Source organism: Stegodyphus dumicola, chromosome X1 (genome assembly GCF_044657685.1).
Source record: "Stegodyphus dumicola isolate Sdum_Otavi_A_Nest chromosome X1, ASM4465768v1".
Lineage (NCBI taxonomy): Eukaryota > Metazoa > Arthropoda > Arachnida > Araneae > Eresidae > Stegodyphus > Stegodyphus dumicola.
Window position 1 is genome coordinate 102,931 of NC_140780.1, and position 12,825 is coordinate 115,755.

General features: G+C 44.2%; 1 protein-coding gene across 7 annotated transcripts in view; it reads right to left on the minus strand.

Moving 5' to 3' along the window:
- Positions 1 to 12,825, minus strand: part of LOC146993028 (transcription factor unc-3-like) — a 101,520-nt gene that overhangs the window by 40,642 nt on the left and 48,053 nt on the right. The gene's annotated exons all lie outside the window — the stretch shown is intronic.

Sequence of the window (12,825 nt, forward strand, 5' to 3'; positions counted from 1 at the left end):
ACACACACACACTCTCACACTCTCTCAAACACTCACACTCTCACATACTCACACACACCCTCACACACACACCCTCACTCACACACCCTCACAGTCACACACACACACACACACTTACTCACTCACACACTCTCACACTCTCACCCTCAACACCCTCACACACACACCCTCACACACTCTCTCACACACACACCCTCACAGACACACTCACACATTCTCACACACTCTCACACACACACACACACACACAAACTCACACACTCACCCTCACACACAATCTCACACACTCTCACAGTCACCCTCACACACACCCTCACATGCTCACACACACTTGCACACTCTCACAGACACACACCCTCTCACACACTCTCACACATACACTCTCACACACACACCCTCACTCAAACTCTCCGACACACTCACACACTCAGAAACTCACACACTCTCTCACACCCTCACACATCCTCACACACATCCTCACACACCATCAAACACACACACACTCACACACTCTCACACACTCTCAAACACTATCGCACACACACCCTCACACACACACCCTCACACAATCTCACATACACTCACACACACCCTCTCACAGTCACACAGACACTCACTCACACTCCCACACACACTCTCACAGTCACAGACACTCACTCACACTCCCACACACACTCTCACACACACTCACATATTCTCACACACACACCCTCACCCACACACCCTCACACACACTCACACATGCACTCACACACACATCCTCACTCAAACTCTCACACAACCTCACACACACACCCTCACACACTCTCACTCTTACACACTCACACACACCCTCACACACACACCCTCACAGACACTCCCTCACCCACACACTCTCACACACACACACATACACTCAAACACACTCACTTACTCTCACACACAGACACACACTCACACACACACCCTCACACACACACACACACACCCTCACACACACTCACATACTCTCAAACACACTCTCACACACACACCCTCACACACACACCCTCACAGACACACCCACACACACACTCCCTCACCCACACACTCTCACACTCACACACTCTCACACAATCACACACACACCCTCACAGACACACCCTCACCCACACACCCTCACACCCTCACACACACTCATACACCCTCACTCTCACACCCTCACTCAAACTCTCACACACCCTCACACACACTCCCTCACCCACACACCCTCACAGACACTCCCTCACACACACACTCTCACACACACACCCTCACTCAATCTCACACACTCTCAAACACTCTCTCTCACACACACATACACTCAAACACACTCACGTACTCTCACACACAGACACACACCCTCACACACACACCCTCACTCAAACTCTCACACACCCTCACACACACACCCTCACACTCTCACACGCACCCTCACTCAAACTCTCACACACACTCACATACTCTCACACACTCCCTCACCCACACACTCTCACACACACACTCACACACACTCACCCTCACACACACTCTCACACACACACCCTCACAGACACACCCACACACACACTCCCTCACTCTCACACCCTCACACACACTCACACACACCCTCACACACACACACCCTCACTCACACTCACACTCTCACACACACTCACACTCTCAAACTCTCTCTCACACACACACCCTCACACACACACTCTCACACACATTCACGCACACTCACACACACTCAAACACACTCACACACATTCACACACTCTCACACGCCTCACACACACATCCTCACAGTCACACACACACACACCCTCACCCTCACACACACACACACCCTCACAGACACACCCTCACCCACACACCCTCACACACTCTCACACACACTCACGCATTCTCACACACCCTCACCCACACTCACACACTCTCACACACACTCTCACATACACACACCCTCACACATCCTCACACACACAACCTTACTCAAACACACACACACACATCCTCACTCTCACTCTTACACACCCTCACACACACACTCTCAAACACTCTCACGCCACACCCTCATGCAACACTCTCACAGTCACCCTCACACACACCCTCACATGCTCACACACTCTCACATACACTCGCACACTCTCACAGACACACACCCTCTCACACATACACTCTCTCACACACACACCCTCACTCAAACTCCCACACACCCTCACACACTCAGAAACTCACACACTCTCTCACACCCTCACACATCCTCACACACACATCCTCACACACCTTTCACACACACTCATACAATCCCACTCTCACATCCTCAAACACGCACACCCTCACACACCCTCACACACACCCACACACTTACACACTCTCAGACACCCACACACACACACCCTCACAGACACTCCCTCACCCACACACACACCCTCACAGACACACCCTCACCCACACACCCTCACACCCTCCCACACACACTCACGCATTCTCACACACCCTCACCCACACTCACACCCTCTCACACACACTCTCACATACACACACCCTCACACATCCTCACACACACTCGCACACTCTCACAGACACACATCCACACACTCACACACACAACCTTACTCAAACACTCACACACACATCCTCACTCTCACTCTTACACACCCTCACACACACACCCTCACAGACACTCCCACAGCCACACACCCTCACCCACACACCCTCACACACCCTCACACACACACACTCTCACAGTCTCACACACTTTCACACTCTCACACCCTCACACACAAACTCTCACACATACACCCTCACACACACACCCTCACTCAAACTCTCCGACACCCTCACACACTCTCACACACACACCCTCACTCAAACTCTCCGAAACACTCTCACACTCTCACACACCCTCACACACTCAGAAACTCACACACTCTCTCACACACACTCATACACTCTCACTCTCACACTCTTTCACACCCTCACACACACACCCTCACAAACACACCCTCACACACTCACACACTCTCACACTCTCTCACACACTCACACACACACACCCTCACTCACACACCCTCACACACACACCCTCACTCACACACTTTCACACTCCCTCACACACCCTCACACACCCTCCCTCACACACACTCACACACATTCACACACTCTCACACACCCTCACACACCTCACACACACACCCTCACACACAAACTCACACACACTCACACTCTCAAACACACTCACATACTCTCAAACACACTCACACACATGCTCACACACACTCTCAAACACACTCACACCCTCACACACACTCTCACATGCACCCTCACTCAAACTCTCACACACACTCACAAACTCTCACACACTCCCTCACCCACACACTCTCACACACACACACCCACATACACACCCTCACAGACACACCCACACACACACTCCCTCACCCACACACTCTCACACACACACCCTCACAGACACACCCTCACCCTCACACCCTCACACACTCACACACCCTCACACACAACCTCACACAACCTCACACACCCACTCTCACACACACACACACCCTTACTCAAACTCTCACACACACACCCTCACACACACATCCTCACACACACATCCTCACCCACACTCCCTCACCACACTCCCTCACCCACACACACACTCACACACAGACCCTCACACACTCACAAACTCACACACTCTCTCACACCCTCACACACACCCTCACACACCCTCCTCACATCCTCACACAACACCCTCACACACACACCCTCACTCACACTCACACACACCATCACAGTCACACACACACACTTACTCACACACTCTCACACACACACACCCTCACACAATTTCACACTCCCTCACACACCCTCACACACACACTGTCACTCACACACTCTCACACTCTCACCCTCAACACCCTCACACACACACCCCCCACACACACACTCACACACACTCTCAAACACACATCCTCACAGTCACACACTCTCACACTCCCTCACACACACACTCTCACACACACATTCTCACACACAAACTCTCACACATACACCCTCACACACTCGGACACACTCACACACTCTCACACACCCTCACTCAAACTCTCCGAAACACTCTCACACACTCTCACACACTCTCACACACACTCACACACTCTCACACACACCCTCACACACACACACTCACACTCTCACACACCCTCACACGCTCACACACACTCACACACTCTCACACACATATCCTCACACACACACCCTCACTCACACACCCTCACACACACTCACACACAATCACACGCACCCTCACACACGCACACCCTTACTCAAACTCTCACACACACATCCTCACTCAAACTCTCACACACGCTCCCTCACCCACACACCCTCACACTCTCAATCTTACACACCCTCACCCACACACTCTCACACACACACCCTCACCCACACACTCTCACATACACTCACACCCACCCTCACACACGCACACCCTTACTCAAACTCTCACACACGCTCCCTCACCCACACACCCTCACACTCTCAATCTTACACACCCTCACACAACACCCTCACACACACACATCCTCACCCACACTCCCTCACCACATTCCATCACCCACACACACACCCTCACACACACATTCTCACACACACATACTCACTCACACATACTCACACACTCTCACACTCACACCCTCACACACACACTCTCACAGTCTCACACTCTCTCACACTCTCACACACACTCACACACCCTCACACACACTCCCTCACCCACACACCCTCACACACACACTCACACACACGCACACACGCACACCCTCACACACACGCACACCCTCACACACACATCCTCACACACACACACTCACCTTCACACACACTCACACACACACCCTCACTCACACATACTCACACTCTCTCACACTCCCACACACACTCACTCACACATACTCACACACTCTCACACACACACACCCTCACACACACACTCTCAAACACACACCCTCACACACTCTCACACACACTCTCACTCACACATACTCACACTCTCTCACACTCCCACACACACTCACTCACACATACTCACACTCCCACACACACTCTCACACACACTCACACACACTCTCACATACCCTCACACATCCTCACACACACTCGCACACTCTCACAGACACACATCCGCACCCTCACACACACCCCCTCACACACTCTCACACACTCTCAAACACTCGCACACACACACACATACACTCAAGCACACTCACGTACTCTCACACACAGTCACACACTCTCACACACACCCTCACACACTCACACCCTCACACACCCTCACACTCACAGACACACACACACTCACACCCTCACACACACTCTCACACACACTCACAAACTCTCACACACTCCCTCACCCACACACTCTCACACACACACCCTCACACACACTCACACACAACCTCACCCACAGACCCACCCTCACACAATCCAACACTCACACTCACACACACTCACACTCACCCTCACACACAATCTCACACACTCTCACAGTCACCCTCACACACAACCTCACATGCTCACTCTCACACACACTCACACAAATACATACACTCACACACACTCTCTCACACACACACCCTCACACACACTCCCTCACCCACACACACTCTCACATACACTCACACACTAACACACACTCGCACAGACACACACCCTCACACACACACTCTCACACACACACTCTCACATACACTCACACACACCCTCACACACAAACTAACACACTCTCACACACACTCACACACTCTCAAACACTCTCACAGACACACCCACACACACACTCCCTCTCCCACACATCCTCACACACTCACACATTCTCACACACTCTCACCCACACACCCTCACCCACACACTCACACATACACTCACACACACTCTCACACCCTCACACACACCCTCACACACTCTCTCACACACACACTCTCACAGACACACATCCTCTCACACACACTCACCCTCACACATGCACACCCTTACTGAAACTCTCACACACACTCCCTCACCCACACACCCTCACACTCTCAATCTTACACACCCTCACACACACACATCCTCACAGACACACCCTCACACACACACCCCCTCACCCACACTCCCTCACCACATTCCATCACCCACACACACACCCTCACACACACATTCTCACACACACATACTCACTCACACATACTCACACACTCTCACACTCACACCCTCACACACACACTCTCACAGTCTCACACACTTTCACACTTTCACACTCTCTCACACTCTCACACACACTCACACACCCTCACACACACTCCCTCACCCACACACCCTCACACACAATCTCTCACACACGCACCCTCACACCCTCACACACACGCACACCCTCACACACATCCTCACACACACACACTCACCTTCACACACACTCACACACACACCCTCACACACACACCCTCACACACACCCTCACTCACACATACTCACACTCTCTCACACTCCCACACACACTCACTCACACATACTCACACACTCTCACACACACACACCCTCACACACACACTCTCAAACACACACCCTCACACACTCTCACACACACTCTCACTCACACATACTCACACTCTCTCACACTCCCACACACACTCACTCACACATACTCACACTCTCTCACACTCCCACACACACTCTCACACACACTCACACATACCCTCACACATCCTCACACACACTCGCACACTCTCACAGACACACATCCGCACCCTCACACACACCCCCTCACACACTCTCACACACTCTCAAACACTCACACACACACACATACACTCAAGCACACTCACGTACTCTCACACACAGTCACACACTCTCACACACACCCTCACACACTCACACACACACACCCTCACACTCACAGACACACACACACTCACACCCTCACTCACAAACTCTCACACACTCCCTCACCCACACACTCTCACACACACTCACACACAACCTCACCCACAGACCCACCCTCACACAATCCAACACTCACACTCACACACACTCACACACTCACCCTCACACTCACCCTCACACACAATCTCACACACTCTCACAGTCACCCTCACACACAACCTCACATGCTCACTCTCACACACACTCACACAAATACATACACTCACACACACTCTCTCACACACACACCCTCACACACACTCCCTCACCCACACACACTCTCACATACACTCACACACTAACACACACTCTCACATACACTCACACACACCCTCACACACACACCCTCACACTCACAGACACACACACACTCACACCCTCACTCACAAACTCTCACACACTCCCTCACCCACACACTCTCACACACACTCACACACAACCTCACCCACAGACCCACCCTCACACAATCCAACACTCACACTCACACACACTCACACACTCACCCTCACACTCACACTCACCCTCACACACAATCTCACACACTCTCACAGTCACCCTCACACACAACCTCACATGCTCACTCTCACACACACTCACACAAATACATACACTCACACACACTCTCTCACACACACACCCTCACACACACTCCCTCACCCACACACACTCTCACATACACTCCCACACTAACACACACTCGCACAGACACACACCCTCACACACACACTCTCACACACACACTCTCACATACACTCACACACACCCTCACACACAAACTAACACACTCTCACACACACTCACACACTCTCAAACACTCTCACAGACACACCCACACACACACTCCCTCTCCCACACACCCGCACACACCCTCTCACACTCTCTCACACTCTCTCTCACACCCTCACACACACACTCTCACACACACATCCTCACACACACACACACCCTCACACACACTCACACATTCTCACACACTCTCACCCACACACCCTCACCCACACACTCACACATACACTCACACACACCCTCACACCCTCACACACACATCCTCACACACACTCATACACTCTCACTCTCACACCCTCACACACACCCTCACACACTCTCTCACACACACACTCTCACAGACACACATCCTCTCACACACACTCACACACACCCACCCTCACACATGCACACCCTTACTGAAACTCTCACACACACTCCCTCACCCACACACCCTCACACTCTCAATCTTACACACCCTCACACACACACACTCTCACACACTCTCAAACACTCTCACACAACACCCTCACACACACACCCCCTCACCACATTCCATCACCCACACACACACTCACACACCCTCCCACACACACCCTCACACACTCAACTCACACACTCTCTCACACTCTCACACCCTCACACCCTCACACACACACCCTCACACCCTCAAACACTCTCACACACTCTCACACACACACCCTCTCACACACACACCCTCTCACACACACACCCTCTCACACACACTCACACACACTCTCACACTTCTTACCTTAGATGTCTGATGTTGGACCTTAGACGTCTGACGTTGGACCTTAGACTTCTGACCTTAGACTTCTTTAGACGTCTGACGTTGGACCTTAGAGACTTTGAACTTAGACATTTAAAGGTAAGAGATCTAAGGTCAAATGTCCAAGGTAAGAATAAGTTTTGTGGTGTAAGTTTACTTATTATTGAAATCGAAGAAAAAGAAATGCTTCTCACTGCAATCTGGAAAGTGTGAAAAGGTGTCTCAAATAAAAGGTTTAAGTAAAAACGCATAAAAACCCGGAGAAAATGGACAGTAAACTGACCTCATATTGCACGGCATTTTACTGTTTTTGTCCTCCAGGTATTGATTTTATTTTTAAAGACCATTGCTTATCAAATTTGTTTCCTTAGTGATCTCTTACCTTTAAATGTCTATCACGCACAAATATTTTGTCTATGGTGTTGAATAACATTTACAATGAAAAGTTATTTTATTAAATTATTTTATATCTACAAAATATTTAAGCTTTATTTTATAGTGCTTTATATAATCATTTTTACTATTTACAGTTGCTGGCTTTAAATTATATAACTTATTTTTTATAAGAAATCTAAATTTTATAGCTTAAATAGTATATAATTTTAAATTTTCTGTAAGAATATACTTATGAAATGCAATGTGTTAATTGCAAGTGTCGTAAGAACAGCGCATTTACCGTTTGCACGATAATGTAATAAAGATTGTTCAAACAACTTAAAATTGTATTGAATTTTGAAAGAATAGAAGTTACCAATAATTCTTCCAAACAAAACATCGCATTTACAAAAATGCAAAAAAAAAAAAATTTACTTTCTGAAACACGTTTCTCTACTCTCAACTGGTGGTACGCAAGAGCAAAATAGGTGGTACACAAAGAAACAAAGGACTTTTAAGTATAAATTAAAAAATCTCGTGACAAAAAAGAACACTTGATATATATATTTCCTAACTGAAGATTTCATAAATAACACTTGTTAATATTTGGCTCAAACGAAAAAATAACTTAAAGGCATTTCAAATAAAGCTATTAAATTTTATTACTTTTTTTACACAATCTATTTGCGTGAACAAAATTTTGAAAAATAAATATAAAATAAAATTAAAAGTAGATCCTCATTTGCGATTAAAACTGAGTGAAATAATAAGGAAACTGATCTCTACTAAACAGGCCCAAATTTCGCACTAAATTTTAGAATTAAAGTATGATAATTTAAATTTTGATAATAAAAATGGTAACCAATTTTTAATCTAATATTTTTAGGTGTGTATATTTAATACAAATAACCAATATGCTGCACAAATGGCAATATATATATTTTATAAACTGAAAAATAACCATTGTTATTTTTTAAAGTTGTTTAATTGCCGCTAAGCCTTTTTTAATGGCGGCCATTGATGTTTACATTTGAAACGGGAGACTAGTGGATTTGTTGCCAATCTAGAGAGACTAAGCTTCGCAACAACAAAGATAACGCCTTCATTTATTATTGCGAATTAAATCATGCTTAATCCTTTCTGGAGTTTCTTCGAGGAAATAAGTGTTCAAGATTTACTTCGTAATTTTTAATATAGATATTCTGAATTTTTATGTATTTTTGCCTTCTCGCAAAGTGAGAACCGAATTAATTAAATGAGAAATACTCAATCGTCTGTGAAAAGCTGTTTCTTTTTTGTTTTGTTTGCTTAATTTCTTTTATACATAAGTCTAGCTTTATTATAGTATTTGAATAGAACATGTGGCAACGATTAGATAATTCTTTAAATGATATACATTATGTGCATTCTGAGTTATAATATGAATGAAATATAATTCTGTTAAGTAAACCTAGCGCCAGAGTGTCGCTATGGTAAACAAAGTGAGTTTTAAAGAATGCATTTATTCTATTGTGGTTTATGCGCTGTCCGCGAAGTAGGTTTAATTCAATCTAATAAGCTTAAATAAAAGTCAAGAAAAATGCGTATAATTTAATATTCCGTACAAGGAAGTCATGTGGTGTACACATCAGATTTTTTTTTAAAGTAGACGTAGACCTTTTTCAGGACCCAGAAAAGAATTGTAAAAACTTTGGTGACGATAGCTATAGTAGTGACTCAGATATCAGCAGATTTTCTTATATATATATATGCTATAACCACATATAATAAAAATTGGCCATCGTATTGACACCTACTAGGAAAGGTATAAATATCATTACGTGGATTGCTGTAGGGAAGGCATAAATGTCATATATGGGACATGGGGGCACTTTTAAAATACTATTCGTCTTAAAAAAATTGCCGTAGAGTAAGAAAAGGTAAGAGACATTTGAATCTATCCCGGTGAGTATTCTCTATCGAAACCTGGACAAAGCCGGAGAAGTTTATACTGTCGTATGTAAGTTCCCCAAGACTTAAACCAACAAGAGACTCTTTACAGGCATTTAGCCACATTATTTTAGCCAGGCTGGCTTAATTTACATTGTGTTCAGATCAAGAGCAGCACAATTCTAACGTATTTTTATAAATTGCTAATAAAATACTACACTTAGTAAAGAGTGGTTTCTTATTTGTAGAAAATAATTTTGAGACATTTTTTAAAGAATTTGAATAGCACTTTATTCGTGCATTAAAGGATAAATTTTAATTCCTTCAAGGCTAATAATATTTAAATTTTCTTTCTTAGCTTTGGAAGACTTTGTAGTTGGGCACATATTTTCAACATTTCTAAATTCTTACACTATAAATCTCGCAGGGTGGGATTTGGAGGGTGACAGCCATGGAGGTAGGAAAGGGAGGAGGGGCCATTCCGCGCTAGAAGTGAAGCACTGCTTTGAAGCTTGGGTCACCAGACGGGGTGTTCTTTGTTTACATTCAGAAGCTCGTTTGACAAGATTCTGATAGTATTTCGACACACGACAGTTCCATAGAAATCGAAAAAGGGACACTCTCGCATGAAAGAAACATTCATAGTGTGATGGATAATAGCAATTTGTATAGTTTACTGACATTTACGCAAAAATCACATCTTGGTTATTTTTCGATAACTAACAACAGCGATTTTGATTATGAATTTGTTTTATAAAATTCTAAGCAGTTGCACTACAAAAATATAGATTTTAAGAAAATTGCTAAAAGAGATCTGCCAAAATTTATTTTCTAGAAGATTTGAAAAGTTTGAAACTTGATGACTAAATGTAAATATAAAATTATGTATGTTAAAATATTTGTAATAAGGCACATAGGTTAGATTAAGTTTTTATTAAATAGAGTAACACATGCAAGGGCTATCTGCCTAAAGAGAGAGATGCCATCGTGGAGGAATTTTGAAGAAAAACTGACCTCTGAGTGGGTATTAAAAATAATACTTATAATTTTCATTCAAATTATATTCATATGTATTTTTTATGTAAAACTTTCGGGTGTATGCTAAATTAGTGTAAATTACTTTACACGAAAAATATAGTGAATGCACAGAAATTAAAGATTTGCACATGCCGGAAATGATAAATAGGAAATATGTATGGGTATTTATGCATGTGCTTGCAAAAAGCATGTATCTGCCTTTGACAAAATACTTAAATATTCATTTAATTATTTATAAATGTATTTGAAATGAAGAATTTATTCACTTATAAACAACTGTGAAAGTACTGTGAAGAAATTTAATGATTAAATGTATCTAATTTATAATGATTATAAATGTTATCTAAATATATAATAACCTTAATATTGAATTGTAAACATAAATTGAAATCCTGTTGACAAATACGTTATAAAACTATTTAAGCAAGAATTGTTCGTATTGGAAAGCAATCTGTTAAAAGGTATTGTAAAGCAAATGCTATGAGATGCGCACTTAAGAACGTAATAAAGAGTTTTGGAATATGTATTGTTGAAATAAAGGGTAAAAAAAAAAAAAAAAAAAAAAAAAAAAAAATCTGATAAGTATAATTAAAAGAATTATTCCCTTTACATTTTATAATAACTCAGTTACAAGTTTTAAATAATACTTAAAAAAAACACTTATTTTATTCCCTTTCAGAAATGTTCAGAGAAAGTCAAATACTATTTAATACCTATTTAATTTTCGCTAATTCCTAATAATTCTCTAATTTAAAATGAACCGAATAGAGCATTAATTATAAAATGACTTACATTTTTCGATTTAAAAGAAGCCAAAAAATAATGTCATATTTAAGAAAGTATTTTAAGAAGAAGCTCTATAAATAATGCATAATTTTAATATTAATAATACAATAAACTTTGATCTTAATTTTTGTACCTTAACCGTTTAAAATCGAATTACCTTAATTTTTTTTAATGTAATTAACGAAAACTTGTGAAAA